The 23,446-nt window shown below is 42.0% G+C and overlaps 1 long non-coding RNA gene across 1 annotated transcript in view; it reads left to right on the top strand.

The window, feature by feature from the left end:
* LOC108638418 overlaps positions 1-23,446 on the top strand; it is a 274,942-nt gene that overhangs the window by 135,193 nt on the left and 116,303 nt on the right. The window lies entirely within an intron of this gene.

Here is a 23,446-nt window from a genome sequence, read left to right as displayed (position 1 = left end):
ACCAAGCTTGAGCATTTATCACATGACTCATTGTATAAAGGACACTGTGGGACAGAATGGACAGTGTATCCCTCTATGACTTATAGAATGTGTAGTTTTTCATCTGGATGTTCTCATCTTGAATAAACATTCTATAGTAACTCAGAACCCTCTGTCCAATACACTGAGAGAATCTGAAATAAACCAAGAAAGGGAATCACTTATGCTGCCCTCCTCACCACTAATCTCTGGAGAAAAACTTTGGAGGCGTTTAGATATCTTCTGAAGGCAATCATCATCATCATTGTCATGATTATAATTACTTTTTGTCAAGCACAAGTGCATTTTATAAGTATAAGCAGGTTAACCAAGGCTTAGTATTAATAAGATTAAATAACTCTTCCAAGATCACACAGATCATCCTGGTTTCTAGCTACCTTTGGTTAACTGTGGTTCCTCAGCATTGAGCTGAGGAGGACGCTGAGGCCACATTGGATAACAGTCGGCACAAGCCCCATGACCAGCTCGTGATGCTTGTGTATGAGAGAGCAGTGAGACCCTGTGGCCATGCCTTTGACATCTTTGTGTGTTTACATTTTCTTACTATGTGTAAGTATGTGTTAGCTGCTCAGTCATGTCTGACTTTGCAAGCCTATGGATTATATAGCCTGCCAGGCTTCTCTGTCCATAAAATTATCCAGGCAAAAATATTGGGGTGGGTTGCCATTTCCTTCTCCAAGGGATCTTCCTGTCCCGGGAATTGAACCCCAGTCTTCTGCATTGCAGGAAGGTTCTTTGCCATCTCAGTCACCAGGGAAGCCCAAAGCAAATTTCATGATAGTAATTAGCAGATAAAGATGTTGCCTATAATTCCTCCACACTTCTTAGTGGAAATATCCCAGGATGTATAGTAGTTGACTATTTTTTATTATGAGACTATATTTTATTATACCAATTGGAGCTTCAGGAGTCCCAGAAACCTGATATAAGCCAAAGGCCTTAATGCAAATTAGTTATTAATGTGAATTGAATGCTTGCATAAGTCAATTTACAAATATAATAACTTTTTAATCTTACTCAGTTGATGACTAGATTTTGCTGTTGCTGAAGAAAAGTTAAAGTCCCTCAGTCACGTCCAACTCTTTGTGACCCCAGGAACTATACAGTGCATGGAATTCTCCAGGCCTGAATACTGGAGCAGGTAGCCATTCCCTTCTCCAAGGGGTCTTCCCAACCCAGGGATCAAACCCAGGTCTCCCTCATTGCAAGTAGGCTCTTTACTGTCTGAGCCACAAGGGAAGTTGTTGCATTCAATTAAATAATATAACCCATCAAGAGCTGCAAATTTTGAGTGTCTCTGTGTGACACTGCAAAGCAATTCAGCACTTGAAGGTGGAATGCCACAGTTGTAATGCAGTGAGTCTGTATCCTGAAGGGCTATGGTCCCTCAATATCGAAACCTTTATTCCAAGGATGTATGAGACAGTGAGCAGATCACCTCAGTATGGGCTGCTGCTGCTTTTTCCTGGTGAAAAAAATCATCTCTTCTTCCATCCTGAGAGCACAAGATTCTGGTAGAGCTGACTCCACCTCCTGTGGTAGGTATGTACCCACTCTGGCACCATATTCCCCCAACCAGTGATGGATGCAGAGTTAGATACATGTTACCAAGTCAGACCAATTAAGATCTCCTTAGGACTGGGCAGGACCTGGAAGGTAAATGTACTCGCTGTTGTTGAGTTGCTAGGTTAGTAGAACAAACACCAGTTGCTGCTGGTAGGCACACTCCCTCAGAATGAATCTAGCTCCCAAGAAAGTAGCGGTGAATGGAGAAAGAGGGATTTGAAATTTTGAGTATGTACACAGAATTGTGCATCCATCACCGTGGTCAATTTTAGAACATTTTTATTACCTAAAAAAGACATTACTTTACCAGCAAAGTTCTGTCTAGTCAAAGCTATGGTTTTTCCAGTAGTCATGTATGGGTGTGAGAGTTGGACTGTGAAGAAAGCTGAGTACTGAAAAAGTGATGCTTCTGAACTGTGGTGTTGGAGAAGACTCTTGAGAGTCCCTTGGACTGCAAGCAGATCCTAAAGGAAATCCACCAGTCCATCCTAAAGGAAATCAGTCCTGAAGGACAGATGCTGAAGCTGAAACTCCAATCTTTGGCCACCTGATACAAAGAACTGGCTCATTTGAAAATACCCTGATGCTGGGAAAGATTGAAGGCAGGAGGAGAAGGGGACGACAGAGGATGAGATGGTTGGATGGCATCACTGACTCAATGGACATGAGTTTGAGCAGCCTCCACGAGTTGGTGATGGACAGGGAAGCCTGGTGTGCTGCACTGCATGGGGTCTCAAAGAGTTGGGCACGACTGAGCAAGTGAATTGAACTGAACTGAAAAAAGACATCCCACTCCACTTAAGCATCATGCTGTGCCCCTTCAGGCACCCTCTGTCAAGCCTGGGCAGCCACTAGTGTGCTTTTCCCACCCTCTGTCCAGATTTGCCTGCTTTGGACATTCCATGTATATGGTTCTCAGCTCTTCTTTAATTAACCTTAATAAAGCCCTTTACTCCTGGCAGCCCTTATTAGAATTAACATTTTTCATATGTGTAATCATTTGTTTAATATCTATCTCTCCATTAGACTGTACATTTCACCAGGACATGGAATTCATGTATTTTTTTCACCATTGTACCCCCAGTGCCTACCGCAATGCCTGTGTACCACAGAATAGACACTTGATGATATTTACTCAGTGAATAAAGGAATGATTGGATGGTTGAGTGAATAAATTAGATCCCCACCCTGCTGTTCCCACCAAAGTAGATTCAGAAATACCAATCTACTTAATATACTGAAAGAAGTTGATCAGGTTAACTTACTTTAATACTGGTTCCCCATGTTGGGCAGAAAGAGAAATAAATATCTGTTTAGCGAGATAGACTGCGGTTATATATGCAGATATGTAATATTTGTAAATGAGAAGTGGATTGTTTGTGTATAGGAGTGGAGGAGGGAGAGACTGGATAAGCTGGAGCTAAGTTAAAGTAAACTATTTATTGCACTAACTAAGCCACAATGTGGCCACTGCCAACTGGTCAACTGCTGTTTCTTTTTTTCCTTAAAGGCCTTCCTCTCTAAAAGATACACTCTGAGTAATAGGAAAGAAAGAATCCTAATGCTCAGAATTTGCTCATGGCACCCTTGACTGTTCGGGGCCTTATTCCATGAGTGTTTAGGTCTGGTTGTTTCCTGTCTGTGCCTGTAACGACACAGGGAAGAATGGGTGGGTAGTCAGATGCATGTCTTGCCACTTGAGCGCAAGCAGCTTATGGAGTGGGAAGCACACATCCCCACTTGGATGGCTTCTCTACTCTGGGGCTTGGCAAAGCTGTTGCTGAAAACATTGAACAAAATAAACTGCAGAAGATAGAAGGAATGCAGGAAAAGTCATGCAAAAACAAATTGGTGATTCATAGAGATTACAGTCTAATGGCTACAAGATTTTCCTTGCTTTGATTTGGACTTTTTCAAGAAATCAGTTGCAGTAGAGGCTCCCTTGGTGGTTTAAACATGAGAGGGGATTTTCTAGAAATAATGAGTTTCTGTTTGGAGTGTTTGTTTTATTTTTAATAAAACAAATATTGTTTTTATTCCCTTACATTTCCACTGAAGAAATAAAATCTTTAAGTAATCCCTGTTTCTGGATGCAGGCGGCATAAAGAATACACACAAACAGAAAGATTATTTCAGAGATGGTTTGTTTTTTTTTTGTCATTCATGAGCATTTCAAAAATTATGTTAAGGGTTGATAATGCTAAATGTGGCATCAGCTAGTACAGAAATGTGTGTGTGTGTGTGTGTGTGTGTGTGTGTGTTTCTGACCCCTCTCTTGTGCCCAGAAAGAATGAGTATTTATTATGATCTAATATTATAATTCATTTTTTGAAAAAAGACTCAAGATTCAAATAAAGCAGTAATCAGAGCTGTGTGTGTGTATGTGTGTGTTTCGTCGTTAAGTTTTGTCTGTCTCTTTCGTAACCCCATGAACTACAGCCTGCCAGGCTCCTCTGTCCATGGGATTTCCCAGGCAAGAATACTGGAGTGGTTTGCCATTTCCTTCTCCAGGGAATCTTCCCACCCCAGGGATCGAACCCACATCTCCATATGCAGGTAGGTTCTTTACTACTGAACTACTAGGAAAGCCTCTAAATTTTGACCAGTAGGATATTTAATAATGTATTTTTTGGAGTGTGTTGCCCAGCAATGGAACATACACACACCTACATAGTGTGATAAGTAGGAGGAGCCTTGCAGTGTTTCACTTCACCAGCTAGCCCCCAACCAAATATCTCCCACTTATCTAACTTTCACTGTTAAATTCACCATTCATTTCTTGTTTTTTTAGACAATTCAGTACCTTCCAAATTCTTATGATGGTAAAAATAACCTAAGATGCTTGTTAAATTCATAGATTCTAGGTCCCGCCCAAAATGGAACCAACTGAGACAAACTTCTCTTTCTAATAAATGCCCTAAGTGATGCTTATGGCCAGAGAAATTTAGGGAAAATTAGGCTAATGATCATTTTTCGGTTTCATTTTTTGATAACACTTTCATGAAACCCTTTCATATGACCTTACCATGAGTCTGTGACAAAAATATTATTATTCTCATTTTACATAAAAGGAAACTGAGCCTCTAAAAGGTAAAGTAGACAGATTAAAGCCACTTGGGGGAAAGACCTTGACTCCACGTCACATAGCTTTTAATCCAGATCCTCACCACTAAGCCCTACTGCCTTCAGGAGCAAGACAGTCTTCTCTGAACAAAATATGGACAGTCTGCCTACAATACGGGAGACCTGGGTTCAATTCCTGGATTGGGAAGATCCCCTGGAGAAGGAAATGGCAACCCACTCAAGTATTCTTGCCTGGAAAATCCGAGGGTGGAAGAACCTGGTGGGCTACAGTCCATGGGATCGCAAAGAATCAGACATGACTGAGTGACCGTCACTCACTCACTCACTCACTCACTCTGAAAGCACCCAGAGGGCCTTGAAGAAGAGAAGTCCTTTACTAGCTGAGGAGGGGAGAAGAGAGTAGGTGAGTAAAGTAATGGAAATTTATCAGCTGATTAATAAGAAGCTATTGAAAAATGGTAGGAGCCTAAGAGCTTTGTAGAGTCTCCACCATGGAACCCTGGTTCTGTAAGATACTCCATGAAAAGGGGCGTTCTTGACTCAAATTGTAAAATGTGGTGAACTTTACTCCAGTGAACAGATTCCCAAAGGACATCTGCATATTAAAAAGCTCTGAGAAGTTCTGCTGCAAAGAAATTTAATTAAAACTTTAAACTTGCAATAGCCAAACTTATTTGACCATGGAATTCTCCCCTCATTTTTCCATAAACATCTGTCTGAACACACTTTGGGAAATGCTGGCCTAGGACATAGATTTAGATTTGAGAATGTATCCATGGAAGTTTTTAATACTGCAGTTACACCAAGTTAAAGAGTCTGTTCTTTTTCTTTTCCTCCTATTGTTTCTTTGCTTATTCTGAAGAGGGAGAAACAGATACTATCCATAAAATAAGCAGCCGAGTATTCCTCTCAGTGAAGTTTGTTGATTCTTCCTTGTTACTAACACAAAGCAAGTGTGTGGCAAGAGAACCAAGCAGGAGCTGAGCTAAGCCTTGGGATGTGGAAACCCGGTCTGTCTGGAGCCCCTGGCTCTTTCCAGGCATCTGGACTGGAGGCCAGCTTGTCTTCTTTCCTGCCCTTGCCTATCTGCCTTTCTGGGGATGAGACAGTCTAAGGGTGTTGCCTCACTGGCATGCTTCTTGTTTTTGTGTATTTAGCCAGGTTGATTCAGAGGGACTCTTCATTCCAGGGCTATCTTGGGCCCCATGACTGTCCAAAACAAGGTCCAGGTAGCTTCCAGTCAGAGAGAATAGCAGCAAAAACACAATTAAGCAGGCTTGCATCAGTCTTCACAAGATGAACACTCTGGCACGAATGGGAATGCTATCTGCTTATGGTTATGAGTCCTGTTTGTTGGGGCCTAATGGCACCCAGAGATGCCTCCTCAGCTTGAATGGGTAGTTGGGTGGAGATGGGCGTGGTGCACAGTAGTCCAGATGGTTGGATGAAGCTCAAAAAGAGGGTGTGGGGTTAGGGAAGAATGATCTTCCTTCTTTGTACTTTTTAACTTAGCCTTTAAGCAGTGAGATTATTTCAGTTGTTTGCGTTTAGCTGTTTTGGAGAGGATTGTTTTCTTAATAGTGTTAACTTTGCTGTTATTGTTCAAATGGATTCTGACCTTGATGGGTCCTAGGTCTAATACAGCAAAATGGCAGCTGGAGGAGCGTAGGGTGAAGATGTTTTGTTTGGAAAGACAGTGTTTTAAAAAGTGAATTTGCATGCATTATCAATGAATGGTTTATCCCCATCTCAGTGTCTCCAGTGGTTTGCTGATGAATGTTTAATGACTAGCTCTCCAAAAATTAATAAGGTGTGCATATATGTGTGTATCTGCACACATAAATTTATTCTAAATTGATATAAAGGATGCATAACATAAATTTATAAATAATAAAATATATACAATATTCTTTCTTATCAATTTCATATAGCCAATTAATTCTCACAGGATTATTTCATCAAACTGTTTTATCTATAGCCAACCTATGGGTTACACCTAACAGGTTTTACTCCAACATCAATATTTGTTGATATTTTGGTCTATTTTAACATGCAAGATGAAAGTGAAACAGTGAAGATATATGTTTAGAGTTGCCAGATTTAACAAATAGAAACACAGAAGGCTCAGTTAAATTTGAATTTTAGGTAAACAAATACACTTTTAGTATAAGTATGTTTTGAACAATATTTACGATTCAGTTCAGTTCAGTTCAGTCGCTCAGTCGTGTCTGACTCTTTGCGACCCCATGAATCGCAGCATGCCAGGCCTCCCTCTCCATCACCAACTCCCGGAGTTCACTCAGACTCACATTCATTGACTCCGTGATGCCATCTAGCCATCTCATCCTCTGTCGTCCCCTTCTCCTCCTGTCCCCAGTCCTTCCCAGCATCAGAGTCTTTTCGAATGAGTCAACTCTTCGCATCAGGTGGCCAGAGTATTGGAGTTTCAGCTTTAGCATCATTCCTTCCAAAGAAATCCCAGGGTTGGTCTCCTTCAGAATGGACTGGTTGGATCTCCTTGCAGTCCAAGGGACTCTCAAGAGTCTTCTCCAACACCACAGTTCAAAAGCATCAATTCTTCGGCGCTCAGCCTTCTTCACAGTCCAATTCTCACATCCATACATGACCACAGGAAAAACCATAGCCTTGACTAGATGGACCTTAGTCGGCAAAGTAATGTCTCTGCTTTTGAATATACTATCTAGGTTGGTCATAACTTTTCTTCCAAGGAGTAAGTGTCTTAATTTCATGGCTGCAGTCACCATCTGCAGTGATTTTGGAGCCCCAAAAAATAAAGTCTGACACTGTTTCCACTGTTTCCCCATCTATTTCCCATGAAATGATGGGACCAGATGCCATGATCTTTGATTACTTAGGCTATCTGTCGATTTGAAAGTCAAGTTTAACTGGGCATCTTGGTTTTTTTTTGGTCTAGCACGGAAAAAGTCCACTTGTTCTTCAATGACATGAGTGACTGCTGAATCACATGTAGGTTTTCAATAATAGAAGACTGTTTCCTCATTTTTTGTGCTGTTTGATATGTAACAACTGTAATCATATCACAATTTTAAGTTTTATCATCATGAACGACATTTTTCCCATCATTTTCTTCAGTCTAGAAAATCAACAAAACAATAAAACCAGCCCTAGACTTCCCTAGTGGTCCAGTGGTAAAGAATCTACCTGCCAGTACAAGAGACATCAGTCCCAAGAATCCCTGATCTGGGAAGATCCCACAGGCTGCAGAGCAACCAAGTCCATGCGCCCCAACGATTGAGCCTGTACTCTAGGGCCCGGGAGCCACAACTCCTGAGCCCACATGCCGCAATTACTGAAGCCCATGCACCCTCGAGCCCGTGCTCTTCAACAAGAGAAGCCACTGCAGTGAGAAGACCGTGCACTGCAACTAAAGAGCAGCTCCTACTTGCCGCAGCTAGAGGAAGCCCACGCTCAGCAGTGAAGACTGAGTGCAGCCGAAAACAAACAATGAACGGAATCACTACGAGAAGAAGAGTCTGCCTGCCAGTGCAGGAGACGCGGCTTCCGTCCCTGGTCTGGGGAGATCCCACAGGCCGTGCGGCCAGTGAGCCCAGGCGCCGCAACTGCGGACGCCTGCCCGACGGGAGCCTGTGCTGCGTGACCGAGGCGGCCGCTGCGTGAGAAGCCCAGGCGCCGCAACTGCGGACGCCTGCCCGACGGGAGCCTGTGCTGTGTGACCGAAGCGGCCGCTGCGTGAGAAGCCCAAGCGCCACAACGAAGGATAGCCTCCATTCCCCCCAACTAGAGAAAACCCTTGTGCAGCAACAAAGACCCAGCACAGCCAAAAATAGTTAATTCTAAAAAGAATTTTAAAAAAAACCCACAATAAACTGAGTCCTGATTTGTACCGTTTGGTAATTTCTGTACAAATAGCTGTGAAAAGAAGAGAAGCAAAAAGCAAAGGAGAAAAGGAAAGATATAAGCATCTGAATAAAGAGTTCCAAAGAATAGCAAGAAGAGATAAGAAAGCCTTCTTCAGCGATCAATGCAAAGAAACAGAGGAAAACAACAGAATGGGAAAGACTAGAGATCTCCAAGAAAATTAGAGATGCCAGGGGAACATTTCATGCAAAGATGGGCTTGATAAAGGACAGAAATGGTATGGACCTAACGAAGCAGAAGATATTAAGAAGAGATGGCAAGAATACGCAGAAGAACTGTTCAAAAAAGATCTTCATGACGCAGATAATCACAGTGGTGTGATCACTCATCTAGAGCCAGACATCCTAGAATGTGAAGTCAAGTGGCCTTAGGAAGCATCACTACAAACAAAGCTACTGGAGGTGATGGAATTCCACTTGAGCTATTTCAAATCCTGAAAGATGATGCTGTGAAAGTGCTGCACTCAATATGCCAGAAAATTCGGAAAACTCAGTAGTGGCTACAGGACTGGAAAAGGTCAGTTTTCATTCCAATCCCAAAGAAAGGCAATGCCAAAGAATGCTCAAACTACCACACAATTGCACTCATCTCACGCTAGTCAAGTAATGCTCAAAATTCTCCAAGCCAGGCTTCAGCAATACGTGAACCATGAACTTCCTGATGTTCAAGCTGGTTTTAGAAAAGGCAGAAGAACCAGAGATCAAATTGCCAACATCTGCTGGATCATGGGAAAAGCAAGAGAGTTCCAGAAAAACATCTATTTCTGCTTTATTGACTATGCCAAAGCCTTTGACTGTGGGGATCACAATAAACTGTGGAAAATTCTGAAAGAGATGGGAATACCAGACCACCTGACCTGCCTCTTGAGAAACCTTTATGCAGGTCAAGAAGCGACAGTTAAAACTGGACATGGAACAACACACTGGTTCCAAATAGAAAAAGGAGTATGTCAAGGCTGTATATTGTCACCCTGCTTATTTAACTTCTATGCAAAGTACATCATGAGAAACACTGGACTGGAAGAAACACAAGCTGGAATCAGGATTGCCGGGAGAAATATCAATAACCTCAGATATGCAGATGACACCACCCTTATGGCAGAAAGTGAAGAGGAACTAAAAAGCCTCTTGATGAAAGTGAAAGAAGAGAGTGAAAAAGTTGGCTTAAAGCTCAACATTCAGAAAACTAAGATCATGGCATCTGGTCCCATCACTTCATGGGAAATAGATAGGGAAACAGTGGAAACAGTGTCAGACTTTATTTTTGGGGGCTCCAAAATCACTGCAGATGGTGACTGCAGCCATGAATTAAAAGACGCTTACTCCTTGGAAGAAAAGTTATGACCAACCTAGATAGAATATTGAAAAGCAGAGACATTACTTTGCTGACTAAGGTCCGTCTAGTCAAGGCTATGGTTTTTCCTGTGGTCATGTATGGATGTGAGAATTGGACTGTGAAGAAGGCTGAGCGCCGAAGAATTGATGCTTTTGAACTGTGGTGTTGGAGAAGACTCTTGAGAGTCCCTTGGACTACAAGGAGATCCAACCAGTCCATTCTGAAGGAGATCAGCCCTGGAATTTCTTTTGAGGGAATGATGCAAAGCTGAAACTCCAGTACTTTGGCCACGTCATGAGAAGAGGTGACTCATTGGAAAAGACTGATGCTGGGAGGGATTGAGGGCAGGAGGAGAAGGGGATGACAGAGGATGAGATGGCTGGATGACATCACTGACTCGATGGATGTGAGTCTGAGTGAACTCTGGGAGTTGGTGATGGACAGGGAGGCCTGGCGTGCTGCGATTCATGGGGTCGCAAAGAGATGGACACGACTGAGCAACTGAACTTAACTGAACTGTACTGTCTAAACTCCCCCCATAGCCAATTTCAACTTAACATCACTAAACAAGGAATTGGGAAGAGATATGCAAGGACACACAGTGTAACATTTCCACAAACTGTTATCGAGTCCAAGCTTGCTCTGCTTGCTGCATGACAAGCCAATGAATCCGAACGATGAGGGGTTGAGGCCAGGAGGAGACTTTTTCGGGCACCTGGCTGACTGAGAAGATGGCAGGCTAGCGCCTCAAAATAACCGTCTTATTGGGGTCTGGATACTAGGTTCTTTCATAGATCAGAGATAGGGGTATGTGAGAAAGCATCCTGGCATGCTGCAGTCCCTGGGGTTGCAGAGTCCTACATGACTGAGTGACTGAACTGAAGTGAACTGAGGAAGCAAAGTGAAAAGGCCATTAATCTTGCACGCATCTCCTAGAATGACAAGCCTCAGGCTGGGGATGTGTTCATTTCTTCCTTCCTGCCATCTACAGGTAGACAGGGTTCTGAACAAAGGCACTTTAACAGAAAGGCAGAGGGGCAGGATTCTCTGAGGCTGGCCATTCTGTATGCTTATAATAACAAAATCTACTAAAAGCAAGTCTAAGAAACAGTTCCAACATGGAGTCAGAATTGGCTTTCTTCTCTGTAACAAAACCACCTCGAAAGCATAGGTAAAAGCACTTTTTAGTAAAATAATTAGCAAGTGGTGAATTTTGAGTGTGTATTCCCTTTGTTTTTAATATAATTTAATTGCATGTTTAGTTGATGAAAGCTTTGTTTAACCAGGCTTGCAAAAGTCCTAACAATAAAACAGTTGGCTCTAGCATGCTGGCAATTCCACTCCAGCATGTTATAAAATTTGTCCATATCATCCTACACCCAGCTTATTTTATTCATTTACAAAATCTGCTTGACTCCTAGAAGACCTTTGTTAGGTTGTTGGGAGAGAGAAAAAAAAAAGGAAAACAAGTCAAAAATAATACAGTCCTTCTCTCAGGAATGTTAAGCTGCTCAAAGGGAGTGCCTGTGTGCATGCTAAGTTGCTTCAGTCGTGTTCGACTGTGCGGCCCTATGGACTGTAGCCCACCAGGCTCCTCTGTCCATGGGAGTCTTCAGGCAAGAATACCAGAGTGGGTTGCCATGCCGTACTCAAAAGGAATAATGAACATTTATTGAGCATCTTCTCTATTTTAGACACTGCTCTCTACCACAGATTTTAAATTACAAATTTATAAGCTCCTATGCCATGTAAAAGCCAGAAAAGTAGAGAGGACAAGCACTCTAAACTTTCTGTAAGGCAGAAAGTTAAGAGATGAAATAAAAATTCCTACCGTGGTTGCAATATTGCTGATTATCTGTACCCATAATTAAGGATTGGAAGGGATTGTGTATAAATAATTGCTCCTTTAGGGCAGCAATCTTAAGGGGTGATGCATTTTCTTCTATATTGTCTTTTGATGTTTTGGTGAAGATGTTTGGTGAAGATTTTTTGGCAGATAAGCATTAAAGTCTGCAATTCAGACAACAAATGCATTAAATTCATCAAAGGGGAATTCCTCTGTGCTTGGACAGGTTTTATGGAGCACATGGAGCCTAAGCTAGGCCTTGAAGAATGGGAGGGATTTAGATAAATAGGAAAGTATTCCAGGCAGGGCATAAGTAAAGGGTTAGAGATAGGTATTTTGAAGGAACAATAAATAAGTCTGGCTGGAGAAGATTCAGATTTATATGTGTATGTGAAAGCTGTATAAAACCAGGGTCCCACAAAGTCTGCTCTTGGCATGGAATCAAACTCAAAGAACTAATAGTTGGGGAGATTGAAACTAACTTAAATCTTTGCTACAGCTTCTTAGGAAACACAAAAAACCTGGAGGACTTCCACCCCTTGTCACCAATTTTTCCCTTCCCTTAGATTCTCATCTCTTGTGGTAAATTATTCTCTACTTTTTTCAGCATTTCTCTACTCCACTGATTACCTCAATCGTCCCATGAAGTCTCAGGACAGTTTTGAATGGCAACCTGAATTTTCCTTAGCAGGTGGGAGAGAGGAATAGGGTGTACACTAATGCAAAGGTATTTTTTGTCTGACACGTCTAACAATAATATGGAAATAAACCTAAACATAATAATTGCATCTATAAGTAATTTACTTACACTTCCTCTTCTTTTCAACTGTATAATATTAAATTGTGCTCCTTTCTTGATTTCTGTGTGTTCTCCCTTATGTTAAACCTTTGCGCTTGATTGTTTATCTTCATGTAATATTTATTTTCTCTTTTACCTACCCAGTTTTTGTTAATCCTGAAGGATTTGGCTTAGAAGTGACTTTACTCAGAAGCCTTCCTCAACCACACAAACTGGACTAGTTGCGTCTCCCCCCAACCATTGTCCTGGTTGCATTATCTTAAAATGACCTATTTTGCCTGTCTTGTCTGAATTGGACTGGGAAAAATTTGTAGGTCTTATGTAGTGTGTAGTACATATGTTGGAGAAGGCAATGGCACCCCACTCCAGTACTCTTGCCTGGAAAATCCCATGGACAGAGGAGCCTGGTAGGCTGCAGTCCATGGAGTTGCGAAGAGTCAGACACGACTGAGCGACTTCACTTTGACTTTTCACTTTCCTGCATTGGAGAAGGCAATGGCACCCCACTCCAGTACTCTTGCCTGGAAAATCCCATGGACGGGGGAGCCTGGTGGGCTGCCGTCTCTGGGGTCGCACAGAGTCGGACACGACTGAGCGACTTCACTTTGACTTTTCACTTTCCTGCGTTGGAGAAGGCAATGGCACCCCACTCCAGTACTCTTGCCTGGAAAATCCCATGGACGGGGGAGCCTGGTGGGCTGCCGTCTCTGGGGTCGCACAGAGTCGGACACGACTGAAGCGACTCAGCAGCAGCAGCAGCAGCAGCAGTACATATGTTTATATACGTGTATTTGTATATACATAGTTACATGTTTATATATGTATTCAAGATGTTTTATATGATATATTTAATATCGATAAACATTTTTATGTGTGTCTATTCAAACATATTTATTCTCTTTTTATATATTTTGGATAAATTAATCCATTTACTGACAACTTCTATGTGACAAGTACTGTTTTAAGCGATTTGCAAATGTCTCTCTTTTCCTGCTCTGACCAACCATATAAAGTAGGAGTTACCTTTAATTCTTGAGTAAGAAATCTAGGATTCTAAGAGGTGTACTGGTTACCCAAGGACATACCACTAGGAAATGGTAGTAACCAAATTTGGACCCAAGCCTGTGTATGACATAGACCTGTGTGTATGCCAGGCATTAAAAAAAAAATCCATTAGGGAGTCTGCTTTCAGTGGGGTGAGGGGAGAAGACATGTCACCAGACAGGAAGGTGGAGACCATTTGGGATTGTCAGCCAGGTCCTTGGTTGGCCATAGGGAGAGGAGTCTCTGCCAGCTAGCTGCTGCTGGTGGAAATAAATAATGAGAAGAAGTGAGTGGAGAAGGGATACAGGCCTGGAGTTAAGAGACAGGCTTACTTTTATTTGCTCCCCTCTTTAAAGACATTTGAATATAAACAGCATTTATTTTCAGTAAAGATCTCCTGCCCCACTTTAGAGGACCATGAATGAGCCTGTGTGGTGGTCTTCTTAGGTGACAAGCACATGCTGTCTTCTAAAACTTAGAACAATCGTATAAACTTGTCTCAGTTTCCTATAGCTGCTGTAGCAAAGTACCATAAATGTACTGGGTTACAAAAACACAAATTGATCTTTAAATTCTGTAGCTCAAAAGTCCAACAGGATCTCAAGAACTGAAATCAAGGAGTCGACAGGGATGCACTCTTTCCTGGAGTTGTCACATAGTCTTTTCCTTTCCAGAGGCAGCCTACATTCTTTGGTTTATAGCCCCTTACTCCATTGTCAGAGCCCTCAACCGTAGTTCAGGTCCTCATGCTGTTATCTCTGGAATGCTTCCATTGCTGCACTCTGTCTCAGACAATAGCCAAGAACATTTCTCTGCTTTTAAGGATGCATATGATTAGATTGACCCTCCCCTTCCAATTATTACCCCACCCTCCATAATGATAATGCAGGCTAATCTCTTCCTCTCAAGATTCTTAACCTTAATCACATCTGCAAAGTCCCTTTTGTCAAGTAAGGTGACATATCACAGACACTAGGGTCATATTTGGGGATCATTAAAATGCTTACTACAAAGGTATATACAAGTCAGTCAGTCAGTTCAGTCACTCAGTCCTGTCCGGCTCTGTGACCCCATGGAGTGCAGCACGCCAGGCCTCCCTGTCCAACACCAACTCCTGGAGTTTACTCAAACTCATGTCCATCGAGTCAATGATGCCATCCAACCACCTCATCCTCTGTTGTCCCCTTCTCCTGCCTTCAATCTTTCCCAGCATCAGGGTCCTTTCAAATGAGTCAGTTCTTCACGTCAGGTGGCCAAAGTATTGGAGTTTCAGCCTCAGCATCAGTCCTTCCAATGAATATTCAGGACCAATTTCATTTAGGGTGGACTGATTGGATCTCCTTGCTGTCCTTGGGACTTTCAAGAGTCTTCTCCAACACCACAGTTCAAAAGCATCAGTTCTTCAGTGCTCAGCCTTCTTCATAGTCCTGGAAAAACCATAGCTTTGACTAGATGGACCTTTGTTGGCAAAATAATGTCTTTGCTTTTAAATATGCTGTCTAGATTGGTCATAACTTTTCTTCCAAGGAGTAAGTGTCTTTTAATTTCATGGCTGCAGTCACCATCTGCAGTGATTTTGGAGCCCCGCAAAATAAAGTCTGTCACTGTTTCCACTGTTTCCCTATCTATTTGCATGAAGTGATGGGACCAGATGCCATGATCTTAGTTTTCTGAATGTTGAGCTTTAAGCCAACTTTTTCACTCTCCTCTTTCACTTTCATCAAGAGGCTTTTTAGTTCCTCTTCACTTTCTGCCATAAGGGTGGTGTCATCTGCGTATCTGAGGTTATTGATATTTCTCCCAGCAATCCTGATTCCAGCTTGTGTTTCTTCCAGTCCAGTGTTTCTCATGATGTACTTTGCATAGAAGTTAAATAAGCAGGGTGACAACATACAGCCTGATGTACTCCTTTTCCTATTTGGAACCAGTCTGTTGTTCCATGTCCAGTTCTAACTGTTGCTTCCTGATCTGCATAAAGGTTTCTCAGGAGGCAGGTCAGGCGGTCTGGTATTCCCATCTCTTGAAGAATTTTCGTTTATTGTGATCCCCACAGTCAAAGGCTTTGGTATAGTCAATCAAGCAGAAATAGATGTTTTTCTGGAACTCTCTTGCTTTTCCCATGATCAAGCACATGTTGGTAATTTGATCTCTGTTTCCTCTGGGTTTTCTAAATTCAGCTTGAACCTCTGAAAGTTCAGTGTTCATGTACTGTTGAAGCCTGGCTTGAAGAATTTTGAGCATTAATTTACTAGCATGTGAGATGAGTGCAATTGTGTGGTAGTTTGAGCATTCTTTGGCATTGCCTATCTTTGGGATTGCCTATCTTTGGGACCTTTTCCAGTCCTGTGGCCACTGCTGAGTTTTCCAAATTTGCTGGCATATTGAGTGCAGCACTTTCACAGCATCATCTTCCAGGATTTGAAATAGCTCAACTGGGATTCCATCACCTCCACTAGCTTTGTTGGTAGTGATGCTTCCTAAGGCCCACTTGACTTTGCATTCCAGGATGTCTGGCTCTAGGTGAGTGATCACACCATCGTGATTATCTGGGTCGTGAAGATCTTTTTCATACAGTTCTTCCGTGTATTCTTGCTACCTCTTAATATCTTCTGCCTCTGTTAAGTCCATACAAGTAACCCCATTCTAGACATGAGGAAACTAAGACTAAGAGAAATAAAGTGACTTTCCCAAGACCCAGATCTAGTAAGTGACAGGTCTGAGATTTAGACTGGAGTCTGTCTGCCTCCAAAGTGCTCACTGTTTCTCAGACAACAAGAAGCTGCCTTCTCACACATTTTTGTGCTGGTCACAGAACTGGGCCGCAGTGTTCAAAAGGTGGCAATTTGTGGAACTCATGAATAGATGGCTTTTCAACTTGGAGCTGGAAAGTACCCTTGAATTACGAGAAAAGGGAGACCCCTTAATGATCAGCATGATATTCTTGCATTTTTACCCCAGGCGTCTTTTTATGCTTTCCCAGCACAATTTACCCTGGATGTAATCACTACCACACGCAGCTGGTGGGTTGTGGCACGTGCATTAGTCTATGCAGGCTGCCATAACAAGATGTCACAGACTGAGGGCATAATCATAAGACTTATTTTCTCATATTTTTGGAGGCTTAATGTTTAAGATCAAGGTGTTGCAAGGATTGTTTTCTGGTGAGGCCTGTCTTCATGGCTTGTAGATGGCTTCCTTCCGGCTGACACTCAAGTGGCCTTTCCTCTGTGTGTGCAGAGAGGAAGAGCATGCTCTAGGGTCTCTTCCTCTTCTTTTAAGAACACCAGTCCTGTCAGATTACAGCTCTACCCTTGTGACCTCATTTAACCTGATTACCTCCTTAATGGGCCTGTTTTCAAATATAGTCACACTGAAGTTAGAGCATCAACATATAAATTTAGGAGAGGACAACACAATTCAGTCCATAACAGCATGTAACAGGCATTCAGTAAATATTAGCTAAATGAATGATCGAATTAATGAATGCATGAATCCCTTTTGTTGAACACTTGATATGCCAGATATTTACTAGGACTTAATGTATGCCATTCTTTAGTCCTTATAACAATTCTGTGGTATAAGTATTATTGATATGTTGATAGTAATCCAATATACTCTTAGTTTCCATTCAACTTTAAGAGTTTGTGAAAGTGAAGTTGCTCAGTCGTGTCTGACTCTTTGCGACCCCATGGACTGTAGCCTACCAGGCTCCTCAGTCCATGGAATTTTCCAGGCAAGAGTCTGAGCTTATGATCCTATTAATGGGCTGCTGAGGGCTGTTCAAGGCCCTTTTCCTCTGACACCTCGGACCAGCGGTCATTACTGTCAAGGGTCTTGGCTTCTATTAAACAAGCCTTGTAGGTTATTTCCCTTAATCCTGTGTGTAGAGAAGCCTTCTGTGAGAGGTGTAACAATAGTCCCCAAGTAAGCATTTTCACTGGTTTAGAGGTCAGAAGAAGGGCTGGGAACGTTCCTCAGGATCACATTACCCACAGAGGTCATGATGGAGGAGGCCTGTGTGAGCAGAGAAGAGCCCATGTGTGCCCCCACAGAGCACCAGCCCACCCAATGCTTGCTCTTCACTGACTCCATCAGTTTATTCAGCATCTATTATGTGCTGGATGCCAGAGCTATGGAGATTGCCCTTAAGGTGTTTTTAGTCCAGCCAGGTAGACATACGTGTACACCAGCAAGTACAATCCAGTATGCCAAATCATATATGTATTTGAGCAAAGGGCAAGGGCTATAGGAGAAAAAAAAAATTGGGGGGTTGCATCTAAAGGATGGGAGAGTAGAAGTCTTCCTGGGGGAGGTGAGGCTTGGGCTTTGGGCTGAGTATGCAAAGATGGGAAATATTCAGCCAAAGCAAGAAAGTAGTGGAAGGAAGAATGGGTGCTTGAATTATAGCTGTGCCGTTCCTGTGCGTGTACTTTCACAGCGAGAAAGAAGGCACTATGTATGAAGGTCTTTCAAAATTGGCATAACTCTTCATCCAACAATTCCACTTCTCGGAATTTATCCTAAGGAAGTTACCAGACATGCACATAAAGATTTATGTATACAGATGCTCATTGTTGCATGATTTATAATAATAAAAGAATTAGAAACAACCCAAATATTTATAGTGAATTGAATAAATGAATCCATATGATGGAATATAATGTAGCCATTAAAAGCCATATTTAATGAGGGGAAAGTACTCAAACTGTATTAAGTGGGGGAAAAGAAGTTTAAAATATGATCCTGTGTTTTATTTATTTATTGTATATTTTATTGTTAAAATTGCTTATAGAAAGGAGAGAGTACATTTTAGGTTTATAAGTTCTGCAGGAAGAAAAAGATTAGAATGAAATACATCAAAATGGTCAGTGGATAGTAGAAATATTGATTTAAATTTTTTTTGTTTGCATTCTTCCAGATTTCTATAGAAGCATTCATTATACGTACAATTTTAATGCAAATTTAGCCCTTCAAGAGTGCCAAGTGTTGTTTCTGCTGCTCACATTCTTTAGCACCCTGTCAATGCTATGTCATCCTTGTACTGGGGCCTGAGTTTCTGTGTCTCTACCTGACTCAGTGTTCCCATCTTCAAGAGATATTAGGAGTACAGCTTCAAGATGACATTTGGATTTTGGTGCCTTAAGTTTTCTTTTTCTGTATCTTTCCCCACCCTCTTCTCTGTCACTTTTCCACAGCAGGGTCACATTCTGCCTAAGTGCCCCTCCTGATCAAACCTTACTCCTAGGGAGTAAAATAAGTACATTTGTTGAACACTATGTGGCAGGCACTGTTTTGAGCACTTTACAAGGATTGACCTGATTAAACCATATATACTCTATGAGGTAGATATTACTATGTAAGTTTCCATTTTACTTATGGGGACACTGAGGCTGTACAAGGGAAGTTCAAGAATAGGCCGAGTTCACGTAAGTAGTAAGTTCTGGAACCTGGATTTGAGTGCAGGAAGTCTCTGTACAGACCGCAGACTTCCTGAGAAAAGCTGGTTCCCAACCAGGAGCAGAACCTTTGTGCCGTTAGTAGGAAATGTGCATTTTAGTAGGAAACCACCTTCTCAACTGACTTAAGCCAGTGAAATGGAACTGGGATGGAGAGGTTAATGTTTAGGGGGTGTTGGGCCTCCTACTCCAGTGAGATTCTCAGGGTATTCAGTAGACCTGTTGACAAGTAAATCTTTATGTTCCTATTTTTTTGAAGTTTACTCTGGGCAAAAAGCCTAGAAAAGTGAAGAATCGGGCTCTTGCATGAAGTGGAGGAGGTGTGCCTCCATTGATTCTGCAATTTCATGATCCTCCTTTTATTGTTTTAACTCATATCAGGAGGGGAAAACAAAATATGTAAATGGTTATATGCCAAAAAAAAAAGAAGTTAGCTTGCGAAAGGGCCTCAGTTCAGTTCAGTCGCTCAGTCATGTCCGACTCTTCGCGACCCCATGAATCGCAGCACGCAAGTTGTCCCTGTCCATCACCAACTCCCGGAGTTCACTCAGACTCAAGTCCATCAAGTCAGTGATGCTATCCAGCCATCTCATCCTTGGTTGTCCCCTTTTCCTCCTGCCCCCGATCCCTCCCAACTTCAGAGTCTTTTCTAGTGAGTCAACTCTTCTCATGAAGTGGCCAAAGTACTGGAGTTTCAGCTTTAGCATCATTCCTTCCAAAGAAATCCCAGGGCTGATCTCCTTCAGAATGGACTGGTTGGATCTCCTTGCAGTCCAAGGGACTCTTAAGAGTCTTCTCCAACACCACAGTTCAAAAGCATCAATTCTTTGGAGCTCAGCTTTCTTCACAGTCCAACTCTCACATCCATACATGACCACAGGGAAAACCATAGCCTTGACTAGACAGACCTTTGTTGGCAAAGTAATGTCTCTGCTTTTCAAAACGCTATCTAAGTTAGTCATAACTTTTCTTCCAAGGAGTAAGCGTCTTTTAATTTCATGGCTGCAGTCACCATCTGCACTGATTTTGAAGCCCCCCAAAATAAAGTCTGACACTGTTTCCACTGTTTCCCCATCTATTTCCCATGAAGTGATGGGACCAGATGCCATGATCTTAGTTTTCTGAATGTTGAGTTTTAAGCCAACTTTTTCACTCTCTTCTTTCACTTTCATCAAGAGGCTTTTTAGTTCCTCTTCACTTTCTGCCATAAGGGTGATGGTGTTTGCATATCTGAGGTTATTGATATTTCTCCCGGCAATCCTGATTCCAGCTTGTGCTTCTTCCAGCCCAGCGTTTCTCATGATGTACTCTGCATAGAAGTTAAATAAGCAGGGTGACAACATACAGCCTTGACGTACTCCTTTTCCTATTTGGAACCAGTCTGTTGTTCCGTGTCCAGTTCTAACTGTTGCTTCCTGACCTGCATAAAGGTTTTTCAAGAGGCAGGTCAGGTGGTCTGGTATTCCCATCTCTTTCAGAATTTTCCACAGTTTATTGTGATCCCCACAGTCAAAGGCTTTGGCATAGTCAATAAAGCAGAAATAAATGTTTTTCTGGAACTCTCTTGCTTTTCCCATGATCCAGCAGATGTTGGCAATTTGATCTCTGGTTCTTCTGCCTTTTCTAAAACCAGCTTGAACATCAGGAAGTTCACGGTTCACGTATTGCTGAAGCCTGGCTTGGAGAATTTTGAGCATTACTTGACTAGCGTGAGATGAGTGCAATTGTGCGGTAGTTTGAGCATTCTTTGGCATTGCCTTTCTTTGGGATTGGAATGAAAACTGACCTTTTCCAGTCCTGTGGCCACTGCTGAGTTTTCCAAATTTTCTGGCATATTGAGTGCAGCACTTTCACAGCATCATAGCTCAACTGGAATTCCATCACCTCTACTAGCTTTGTTTGTAGTGATGCTTCCTAAGGCCCACTTGACTTCACATTCCAGGATGTCTGGCTCTAGATGAGTGATCATACCATCATGATTATCTTGGTTGTGAAGATCTTTTTTGTACCATTCTTCTGTGTATTCTTGTCACCTCTTCTTAATATCTTCTGCTTCTGTTAGGTCCATACCATTTCTGTCCTTTATCGAGCCCATCTTTGCATGAAATCTTCCTTTGGTATCTGTAATTTTCTTGAAGAGATCTCTAGTCTTTCCCATTCTGTTGTTTTCCACTGTTTCTTTGCATTGATCGCTGAGGAAGGCTCTGGCCTAGCCAGAGCTTTTAGCAGATTGAAAACCATGGATGAACAGGTTCCCATGTGAACAATTCTGAAGGGATCTCTCAGTGAGACAAACCCTTTCAATTCAAATCAGCATGGGCTGCAGAGGCAGAGGCTTGAGCCTGATGGCAAGGTTAACTCTTCTGACATGCATAAGCTAAGGTTTCAGGGAGCTCCAGCACGTTGGCTTTCACCATCTTGGCCCGGTCCAAGGTGACCTTTTTGTATTCGTGGTATTGTGTTCCATCTGGCCTGAAGTGCCTGGTGGTTTATGCAGCCCTTTAAGGGAATTCTTTGGCCTGCCTGAAAAGGAAATCAATTATCAGCGGGCCAGGCTTCTGGCCAGGAGATTTATTTTAAGTTTTAATATAGGTAGACTAAAGCTGAGATAATAGCTGCAGGAATATTAATAACACCCGCTTCACTTTCACGTGCATTCACCCAGAGGCAAAAAAAGACACATTTTAAAGCCTGCATTGACCTGTTGTCTTTGACTCAGGGACACATTGCTTTATCAGTCATCTTGATGTCCTCTCCATGTTTTCTCTGCCCCTGGAATCAACAGGACAGGATTAGCATGACCCAGAAGCCCTGTCCCACTCCACCCTGTTCCTGACAGATGACATGAGTCATCCACTGCAGAACCAAGAAACAGAGGCCACAAACCCATTTCAATAGTTCTCAAAAGGAGAAGCAGAGGGACAACTGCAGTGGATAGTTACGGATTGTTTTCCCACCTGTGACTAGGTAAAAGGCAGTTAGGCCGAGGAAAAAGGAGTGAGACCCAGCCGTGTGAGACTGACGAGCACGGCAGCTGCGCTCACCAGAGGATGCGAATGATACCTGTGAGCACCCGCGTGTCTTTGTCACTGCCAGCCACTGGGGATGACCTCCCATTAGCAGATGGGCCCTAGGAATCAAGTAACAGTTGTGTGTTTTTAAGACTTTGTTCAGCCCCCAACCAGTCACCCCATGCAGACAGCCCTCATTTAAATTCACATGCATCCTTGAGTGAACTCTGCACTCCTAGAGGCCGTGGATTGGCATGAAAGGGAAGCCCCTGCATCTCAGCAAGGTGGAACTAGCTGGGACCAAACCTAGAACTCTTTTCTTTCTAGTTTTATTGAGAAATAATTGATGTGTATGACTATAAGTTTAAGGTATACAATATGATGGTTTGGTTACATGTATTGTGAAATGATTAAAACAATAGGTTTAGTTACCATCCATCATCTTATATAGATATAATAAAAAGAAAAGAAAAAAATTTCTCCTTGTGATGAGAATTCTTAGAATCTACTTGCTTTAGAACTTTCCTATGTGTATATATATAACATATAGCAACGTTAACTATAGTCTTCATGTTGTACATTGTATCCCTAGTACTTATTCATCCTAAAACTTGAATTTTCCAACTTTTGACCACCTTCCTCCAATTCCTCCTCCCTCTACTCCCCATGTTTGTTAATCATAAATCTTATTTTTTTCTATAATTTTGGTGGTTTTTTTAATTCCACATGTGAGATTATACAGTATTTGTCTTTATCTGTCTGACTTATTTCTTTTAGTATAATGTCCTTAAGATCCATCCATGTTGTTGCAAATGGTAGGATTTCCTCATTTGTTTATGGCTGAATAATATTCTATTGTGTGTATATATATATACATATATATTATATTCAATATTCTCTATATATACAATATTCTAGTGTGTGTGTGTGTGTGTGTGTGTGTGTGTGTATCACCACTTCTTTACCCATTTACCCACTGATGTATACTTAGGTTGTTTCCATGTCTGGCTATTGTAAATAATTCTGCCATGAACGTGGAAGTGCAGATATATTTTTGAGTTAGTGTTTTTGTTTTCTTTGGTTATGTTCCCAAAAGTAGAGTTGCTGGATATTATGGTAGTTCTATTGTTAATTTTTTGTGGAACTCCCATACTATTTTCCACAGTAACTGTACCAATTTACAGTTCCACCAACAGTGCACAAATGTTCTCTTTTCTCCACATTCATTCCAAAATTTATCATCTCTCTTCTTTTCAATGAGGCTTCCCAGGTGGCACTAGTGGTAAAGAACCTGCTTGCCAGTGCAATAGGTTTTAGAGACATGGGTTCAATCCCTGGGTTGGGA

Source organism: Capra hircus, chromosome 20 (genome assembly GCF_001704415.2).
Source record: "Capra hircus breed San Clemente chromosome 20, ASM170441v1, whole genome shotgun sequence".
In the NCBI taxonomy this organism is placed as follows: domain Eukaryota; kingdom Metazoa; phylum Chordata; class Mammalia; order Artiodactyla; family Bovidae; genus Capra; species Capra hircus.
Note: the sequence above shows the minus strand (reverse complement) of the source record. Positions and strands in the feature narration are given on the sequence as shown.